Raw genomic sequence first — 10,539 nt, forward strand, 5'->3', positions numbered from 1 at the left:
TCAAAATATTTCAAACCATATCCACCAACTTTTCATCTAATAATGATCTTCCAACTCTTCATTTCATATTATTGTTAACAACATGTCCTATACAAACTTCATTCCTACATTATTTTGCCCTATCGAAGCTGTATTACAACTTGTTCATCGATATGGACATATACAACTCATCTCAAAATGTGCTTCAATAACATCACTACAACCTTCACATAAGCTTCTAAGTTATACAATAGAGAATCTAGTCATCAAAATATACATCAAGAAGGATTCTCATGCCTTTATAACATTGCACCTTCAAAATTTGACCGTCATACGTCTTTGGAATTTAGTTTAACTCAAGAATGAGTCCAAAAAGCCCCAAAAACCATATAAAATCAATAATCAAATTAATCATTCTACAAAAAGGCCCTTTATAGTGCATTCTACAAAATGACATATTTCAGGTAACAACTCTACGAAATGCTCATTTCTAGTAACTTACGAATTCAATGAAATGCAGATTTGCGTGAAACATAAAAACATCATTTTATGATGTGTAGAAATTTTTTTTAACTGAAAACCTTGGCTATACCATCCACATATTCTACCAGCTAGGCTATGCAATGCAATTTGTCATAGTATTCTCATAAATTGGATTTCTAATGCATGACCATACCTTTAATGAAATGGGGGTAGGGGCTTGACCATGTCATTGGTCCTCACACAAGAATTAAAAATCTTCATAGTGATCAAACATTCACATTGTGACTTATTTCTCTCATCATCTATGTGTGATGTTGACTCCTTATATAGTTAACCACATAGTTTGTGTAATATGTACCAATTGTGGAATAAACCCACAAAACAAGTTATATCTTTAGAGAAGTGAAAGATTACACTAATCACCCTTACTTAATGACTAAAAATCTCAATGCTTGGATCTTTAGCTACGTCAATTAATCTTCTAGCTACAAATATCAGGCCTCATATTTCTGGCTATGTGACCTAGCCCTCTAGCTACAGAGATTATCCCTTCACTCTATGTCTATGTGACTAGGCTCTCTCACTATGGATATTTGACCATGGCTGTAAATATATGTGACTCAACCCTCTGGCTACAGAGCTCAGGCTTTGACTCTCTGTTTACATGACTCAACCCTATGGCTATGGAGCTTAGTCTTTGGATTTCTATTTACATCTTGCATCCCCTTTGCTTATGAAGCTTAGCTTGTGGCTCTCTCACTATGTGACTTGGCCCTCTAACTGCAAAACTTCAACCCTCAAATATTTATCTATGTCACTCTAACTTCATCTCTTTGTTTATGTGAATCACCCTTCATACTATAAATCTCAGCCCTCAGTAATGTAACACTCCTCCATTGTATGTAACACTCTATTTACCTAAGCTAAGAAAAGCTAGGTCTGATATGTAACAATGAAAGTAAATACTTTATAAAATAATTTAATCACTTGGAAGAGAGAGGCACCAAGAGATGAGGTTCTTGCCAAATCCCATTGGTGAATGGGAATGGATAATTCTTTCATGATAAGACTTCTAGATCCAAATCTAGATAATATTAATGGATTTGGAGATAAATATCCATTAAGCTACTTAGCTGCAGAAAGATGCTAAGTTAAGAAAAAACATAAAAGGTTTGCGAGAGATAAAGGCAAGCTTTAATGAGGAAAAGCGTTGCAGGAGATAAAGGTGAGCTTTTTTGGGAAAGCCTGGGAAAATGGATTAAAAATATCCATAAAATTGTGACGTTGCTAATGGAAACCATATCATGAAAGAGGGTATTAAATACCCGTTGAAGAGATCAATAGGATACACTTGATCCATGGCAAGAACTCTCTACTCGGGGTTGAACTGGTGGAAGACTGTTCTAGGTTGGGTGGAGGTGCTCGGCTTTCCAATTGACATCCTTTCATACAATCTCGTTTGCATAGGATGTTTTTTATGTTGAATCATTACTCTCTATGTTCTCAATTCTATAAGCATATAAAAGAAATGGCTTAGGTTGTTCTTGCATAATAATTGATTGAATAATGTGCACGTGACCACTATGCATAAGTAGAATTGTTTGTGTTAACTTTGGGTATGACATTATTATATATGTGTGCATGTGAAAACCATTGCATATAAATTCAATCCAATTTCAGATTACCAAAGGAACATAATGTGTGGATATTATGGATTAATGGTGCTATCCCGTCTTTTGTTTAGGATAGTGAATAATTATGCTTGAGACAACTAGGTAAATTGGGTAACTATGGTTAAGGCTTGAAAGAGTATAGCATAGGGTTCAGGTTATCTATGCCATGCATTATGCATCATGGGTGAGGGAAATTGCATCCCATAAGGTTCTTTTAACTAATTTTTCATATCACATAAGATATACATGTTAGTAATACTTTAGACTATGGTAGTAGGACCATGATCATGTTATAGGCAATGCTAGCTATAGTATATTTATGATAAAGTTTCCATTTATGTTGGTGTTGAGTTAGAAAACGTTTGTAGCCAACTTGACTACTTCTATGTATACACAGACATTCATCACAGAAAGGAGTGTAGGCGTGCCACTAGATCATATGAGAATCCGTGGGGAAACCTTGGGCGGTGCTAATAAGGTTCGGGCCTATGAAATTATTGTATCCGAAAGATTGCAACCAAATACTAACTAACTAACTACCCATATAGTTAAAAAAATATAGCATTTTGGTTTTGATTGAGACATTACAATATGCCTTTGGGTGTTTTTGACTCACAAGTTCTGACTCTCAGGCATTGATATGCTATCAATTTCACTTGGTGTTGGCCAACATCAGATCTAAGAATCGAGCAACCATTATACTTCATGCGCCAGTGGGTACCAAGGCTTGTCTTCGAACTAAGAAAGTAATGTTTTTTTCTTTCTTGCTTGTTATGCAACTCACGATTTTAAAAACAAAAAAACTCACACGCCCCAAAAAGCTCGATAAAATATGGTAGCTTTAGGAAGAAGTTTCTATTACTGGTAGATTTAAAGCATCACTGCACCAGAAGGAATTAACAGAGAAAATCACTGGAATATTGTTTCTTTTTCCAAATCCGTAGTATCAATGGCTATTTCCCTTTTGTTTCAAAACACCACCTCTTCACTTGACTTATGAGATGAATAATAAACCGTGCAACAACTTGTTGTTAATATTCGATGGCTAAGTGGTACTTTTAAACAAGAATATGGTCTACAAAGATAATTTGTTTGATAATATTATATGTAGAAACCTACTCAAATCAATTGACAATTGTAGAATTTGAGATGCGTATTTCCTATTAAGAGAATTTTAACTGCTAGATTGCATTGATAGTATTGTTTAGTTCTGAAAAAGACAACGTAACAAGTATTCCATAAACTAATTTGATAATGGATAAATAGGTTATATTCTCTTGTCTTACAGGGGTCATTTAATGCCTAAAGTGAGGTGTAAACATGTAAATGACCTAGGTTCACACCCTGGTACACATAACGCCTAAAAACTTGGATGGTGTGGAATGGAGAACATTGTAAACTTCACTTATGATTTGTGCATAGATGTGGGTACATACATGCTAATTGTTCGATTAGCTTTGGATAAAAAAGAGAAACCAAGAAAGAAAATGGCATAACTAGGCTATGTATGCAGTACTTTTGAGTACCAAACAATTGTATTCTAGGCTAAAGACAAGGTTAAGAATCATGGTTATTAAACTTCAAATATAACATTGGATTCCATAGTAGACTAACTATCTATTGGCTTAGTGGGGCCTGAACCAGTTTAGAGGTGATTTAGCCAAGCAAATCTCGATACTACTGGCCGTTTTGCCAACAGGCCACAGAGTGCGGACTGAGGTCTCACCCAAAGTGGTATGGGAGGGTGCTAAAACCAGGTTTTCGCAGCCTTGGGATGTCTGATGGGCTTCTGGAGGTTTGTAGTCTGACTTGTCGTTGCACACACTTGCGATCCCTTTGTGACCTACAGTGCGGCTTCTATGCAACCCTACTCGTGGCACGACCCGTATATTACCTAAATTCCTCACTAATTAACTAATTACTTAACTTGTGTGTGCAATATTTATGGTTATTACAACATATTCAACATTCGTATCAGTGCGCGCGATACATAAATGAAAATAAACATAAATAAGATAATGCACAACAATTACACAGAATTAGAATAACTTCTCCTTATTAGCTTTCTGTCCTAATTACAGACTCAACTCTGCCCTGCACACTCAGCTACAGGGGTATACACACTTAGCTGCAGACTCTACTATTCCTCTGCACACTCAGTTGCAGAGCCTCTTCCTACTACTACAACCCAAGACACTTAGAATTCTACTCTAAGCTCGAACCATTCTTTCGCTACTCTCTATTATCTCAACTCTCTTTACAACTTACAACCTCACTCTATTTATACAATCCCATGGTCCATGGACCGCGGGTAGGCCAACATGACGTTACATTCATTACATTACTTTAGGGCAGACAACCCTATGACTTAACCCCTAATTCACGCTCTGCGCCCACAATTCACAGAGTTTTACAACATCTTTGACCAAAACTTAAGCTTTGATCCCCAAAACCTGTTGTATGGGACCCGATGCCCAATAAGCCCCCAACGCAATCATTGTGACTCATCCCGTGTCACTTTGCTGGTGTGGCAATTTTGGCATAGAGCCCCGCCAACCGATCCTATGCTGCCTGGAGGTCCACAGCGCACTATTCTGCAGTCTGCTAGATCTATTCCATTCTCTCGGCTGAATTCTCGTTGTCAGGGGAAAATCCTTATCTTAAGGCATGCATCGACTTCATCTATGTGAGATTTCCTTCGATGTCTACAGTGATGAGGAAGGCCTCATCAATCCAAGGCTGGATGCACATTTTAAGGACTGCATCTTTCTGTCATGCAACATCCACCTATTCCTTCAACGCCTTTGTCTGCTGTAGCTTTGCAAGTCGTTGGGTCAGGAAAACTATCTGCATTGTTCCATGCACACTGTCATACTACACTTGAAGCTTCTGCGCCTTCGTTTCCAAGTGCTGTATATTGGGGTCCTCCTATAATGAATTGAGGACCACGAAGGATTCTTCCAACATAGCGGTGTAGTTCTGTACTACCTGGCTTATTTTCTCCAGCCCTTTTTTAATAGTGCCAGTGCACTGTTACCTAACTTTCGAGGGCGTAGAGGACTATGCCTTTAATCGCCGCTCGGCAATCTGAATATTGAGGTCCATCTGTACCCTCGTTGCTTCCTCCTTTTCCTCGCATAGTTGTGTTATTCCTTCGTGCTGGTCCTCGCGTGCTGTCATAACTGCGGGGGCTATTACGTGTGGATTCCTTTTGGTATTCCCTTCAGAAATCTCGAGTTATACTCTGTTTCACACCTTTAGAATAATCTTCGCGTTGAGGTTTTTGCACATGGTCCTATAGGCCCATCGAACCACTGGCACACGCAAGTCCCAATCAATTCGTCTCGTCTGGTAAACCTTGTTCAGTACTTTGCACACCCTATCGAATGCCTCATCATGGGGAATTGGTAATGCACATCGCCCTTCCTACTACTATGGTTTGTTCCGAATCTCTAGGCGGTGCACCTATGTGGACCATACAACATATGCCTATACCCATCGAGAAAGGTGGGCACGCAATTTGTTCCACCCCAGCTGATTGGATTTCATTTGAAGTTAGGGTTTTCCAAAACATAGGCACATCATCCTTTTGCATCTGTGCCAGTCTTCAAAAGTTCCTTGATGTGTACCCCACCATCATGTGGGTGTTGCATGCAGTGCCCACTTTAGCGCATCGAACCGCTGCTCCTCTGGTATGGCACTTTCGAATTTGCTCAGAAAGTCATCCACCACTGACAATCCATCATATGTCACCAGCTCCCTTGCCTCTGCTTTTACGCAACGCAATGGCTTGATCATCATGTTGCAGTTCATCATTGTTACTTTGTGCAGCCAATTCTCCCATCGATCTATCTCTTCATCTGAATCTGAAGTGCAGGAGCTCTCGCGCTCCCAAAAAATCCTTCCATCCACAGTCAACTTCACCCAATCCTCTTCTTGTGTAGTTATCTTATAGATACAGTCAAGATCGTCTGGGTCTAGTGGTACTACTATGCGTAGTGACTTTTTCTCAAAGGTCATTTTGTGCTTCTTCAGATTTATGACTCCATTCATATCAGTAGCCCAATCTATTCATAGTAGTGCGGGATAGGGATTGCTGTCATTGACAATATCTATCACTTCAGAATCGCATGCGTGCTCGTGACTTCAATATCGACTATCACCCCTTGCAATCTTCCCATGGGAAAAATCTTCTGTTGGTTCGCCATTCATAACTGAATAGGGGACCATTGTAACGCAGGCCTACCCATGCATTCGCATGTTTTCTTTGGTAGTACATTCATGTCCGAGCCCAGATCCAAGATTACCTGATCCATTTTGTACTTGCATATTTGTGCAGTCAACCTCATCTCCCTTCCTATGCGGAATGCATGCTTTCCCAGTTTTCAGACCATGTGTGGTTCTCCTGACCCCATGCACCTAGTGATAAGTTCTTGTAGCCCTTTTACTACCTTGTTGTCGCACAACAGTTTTATGCATGTATTCAGAAAGGTAGTGAGCATGGAAGGATCCATTCCTGGTTCTAGTTGATCGTTACTACCTGAAGTGGAGGTCTCTGTGAAGCTCTTCTTAGCTTCCATGAATGTCTCCTTCACGCGTTCTAAATCAAACTGGGGTTCATTTGTAGGAGCCTTGCGAACCCACACGCTTTCTTCTGGCTGCTTCTCTTTACATCTCCCATTGTCATATCGCTCCTGAGCATCATGTTTACATTTGGGTCTTCTTCTTGCAGGTCGGAGGGGGCTGGAGTGCCCCTTTTTCATACATCTTCGCTATCAACGAAGGGAAATCTTCTTCCTCATGATCAAACTGATTATAGTACTAACATGATATCTTAGTTGGGTTTGTACAATCACGGGTATAGTGCCCTGGCCCTCCACAATTGTAAGAAATTATCTGGTCCCGACCCCTTCTTCGTCCCATTCCACCTCGACCCTGACCGTGCCCCTGGAACCCAACACACACCATCCCTGCATTTGGGTCGAGGGCCCACATTTCGGCCTGCACCTTGCAGGCACGAGTCTGATCCATCATTAGTTGATAGCTTCGACAGGTGCATTCATCATGGCCTACCTACCTTCAAAAATTACATAACAACTGCTGGAACGTCTGTGTATATTTCTGCAACAGATCACAATTATCCATGGTATGTTTTCCTCCTATCTGGCAGATCGTGCACCATAATGTAGATGCCATGCTCGGCCCCACCTATGCCTCTAGTCTTGATGGCATTGGCCCTCCTCCTACCAAGTAGTTCGCAAACACTAGATAGTAATCTTTGTCATGGCCTTGGCCTTTGCATTTTATGCACCATACTTCCTTGCGCACCTCTAGCTGAGGTCCCCTATCCTATTTCAAACTCTACATCTCTAGACAAAGATTCTGCAGTTGCACATGGATTTGTTGCACTCGCAACTTGGGGTCTTGTATAGGGGTCTGATGTAGTCTCATTGCCATCTCCAATGCCTCGGCCTAGGTAGAAAGTTTTTGTTGTGATAGAGCCGTCCTTAAGTGTCACGTAAGTGCGGCCATAAATCATGTGCGATGCTTTGCATCCGTTAACGTCATATTGTCTTTGTGGCTCGCACTCTTCAGCCTTTGGTCTAGATCCCACAGGGTATTTCCCGGGAGCATCACGATCTCTTTAATCCCAATGATTGATTGCGTCTTTGATTTTGGCTTGCTAAATTCCCTGTTCAACACGGTCTAGATCTCTACAATTCCTGTGTTCGGGTGGTCTTTAGAATGCTTGATATACCACATTAATGCAGGATCCTGTAGCATGCTCAGTAGTGTAGCCTTTTTAATATTATCATCCACGACACACTGTGCTTCCCATACTGCTCTTACCATAAACCAGAATTTGTCTGGATCTTCATTCCCTACTCATCTGAATACTAGTAGTTTGATCGTGCTTGCCATACTAAATTGTGGAGGTGGCAGAGGCGGAGTGGGTGGAGATGGAGGTGAGGGGGGTGAAGTAGGTGGTGGTGTGGGTGGGGGTGGTAGACGCAGAATTCACTGCCTTATCAAACTGATTGCGCTTCTCGAAGAAACCTTCACGAGCTCGTCCTCGCTCTCCCGTGAGGGAAAAATTAATGGACTGTTTTCTAATTATTCACTACTTCTAGTTCTGTAGATCCTTCCACTCCGTGTAGTCCCAAACATTAATTTATTTGTATAACCTGCTTTTCACACAACAACATATTAATCCAAGTGTTCAAAGATTTAATATACTTACGTCGTGGTCACTTGAGAAAACGTTGCTCTGCCTCGTTGTAGTTGACAGTCATGTCTACTGTGAAATCAGTGATAAATCCTCTTATTATTTAGTCGAGATAGTGGTCCACAACTCGTACTATCTTATCTTCTGAGGCTTCTTGTTTGTGCACTAGTTCTGGAGTCCACACTATTAGTTTGTCGAGCCTACACCTTCCCTGTCTGTCTGCTAACTTCGTGATCCACTCATACAGCTCAAAAGGAAAGGATGTAAAGGAAATTTCATGGATTTCAGTGTACAAGTAGCGATCCAACAACTATTCCTTAGATACTCATGAATTTCTGATTTCCTGCATTGCGACTCGTGAATCTTCCTGTCCAACCACTCTTCAATTTATTTATTTCTAGGGTTCCAATGGCACGACATCAAACATCCTTTATGCAAATCCCAGTCCCGGCAAAGGAACCATTTGTTGGCTTAGTGGGGCCTAACCCAGGTTCAGAGGTGATTTAGCCAAGAAAATCCCAGTACTACTAGCCCTTTCGGCAACAGTCCATGGAGCATGGACTGAGGTCTCACCCAAGGTAGCATGATAGGGTGCTAGAACCAAGTTTCCGCACCCTTGGGATGTCTGATGGGCTTCTAGAGGTCCACGGTCTGACCTATCACTATGCGCACTTGTGATCCCTTCGCAAGTTGCGGTGCGGCTTCCACACATCCCTACTCAGGGCGTGACCCATATATTACCCAAGTTCCTCACTAATTAACCAATTACTTAACTTGTGTGTGCAAGATTTATGGTTATTACAGCATATTCAACATTCATATCAGTGTGCGTGATACATAAATGAAAATAAACATAAAGAAGATAATGCACAAAAATTACACAAAATTAGAATAACTTCTCTTTATTAGCTTTCTGTCCCAATTACAGACTCGACCCCACCCTATGCACTCAGCCGCAGGGCTCTGTGCACTGAGTTGCAGACTCTACTAGGCATCTGCACACTCAGCTAGAGAGCCTCTTCCTACTACTACAACCCAAGACACTTAGAATTCTACTCTAAGCTTGAACCATTCTTTCGCTACTCTCTATCATCTCAAATCTCTTTACAACTTAGAGCCTCCCTCTATTTATATAATCCCATGGTCCGCAGACCATGGGTAGGTTGACATGAGTTTACATTCATTACATTATTTTAAGGTGGAAAACCCTATGACTTAACCCCTACTTTGCTCTTCGCACTCGCAATTCCCAGATTTTTACAACATCTTTGACCAAAACTTGGGCTTTGAGCCCCAAAACTTGATATGGGGGACCCGATGCCCAACACTATCATAGTCAATAGTTGCTTTACAATTAAGAGGAGGTCATATTCCACTGTTATTAAAACGTTGTCAATGGGATAGATTCAATGCCAAAACTCAAAGTTATGGGTTTTGTAAAGTTGTATTATGCATCTATGTTATCATTTGTTGAAATTTCCCTACAACCACAAGATGCATGACAAATATTATATAAATAAAAGCACTTGAATACTTTCACATATAAAAAATTCAGTTATGCAAAAATCAAACGGGTCCATAAATTCCGTATTCTCAAATCAACAAACCAAACATGGTCTGATTGGGCTTACCTAAAAGTAGTGTGAATGAAAAATTACAAGAATTTTTGGCATAATACTAACATGATTGAAAACATGTGGATGAAGTATATGTCATGCAAGCGATGCTATGGGAATTTGGTATTCGATACACGTGTACAGGTGGTACTGTGTATAAACGATACATATGGTATTGGTATGTATGCATGAAGTGAAGGATTATATATGAAATTTATAGCGGTATGTGTGTCATGCACACCATGTGTAGGTGTGCATGGTTGAGGACAAGTCACTGGATGATTGCCTAGTGTGGAAACCGATCCAAAGTGCATACAAAGGAAAGACAAAGGTGGAAACTAAGGATAAGTATGAATATTTTGTTTTAGTCTTAGTATGCATATGACATATGATCCTGATTTATTATGGTTACATATGGGTTATTAGTTTTTATGGTTATGTGTGAGCTAACATGTTATGATATTTTATACATGTCGATTAGTCAAATGTGCTAGTTTAACTTGTTTTGACTAATGCAAGAAAACTGCAGGAAGCAAGTGTTTGGAAAGAACACAAATGAATT

The sequence above is a fragment of the Pinus tabuliformis genome, chromosome X (assembly GCF_031772625.1).
Source record: "Pinus tabuliformis cultivar Carrire ecotype Pingquan chromosome X, CPIR1, whole genome shotgun sequence".
NCBI classification, from domain to species: domain Eukaryota; kingdom Viridiplantae; phylum Streptophyta; class Pinopsida; order Pinales; family Pinaceae; genus Pinus; species Pinus tabuliformis.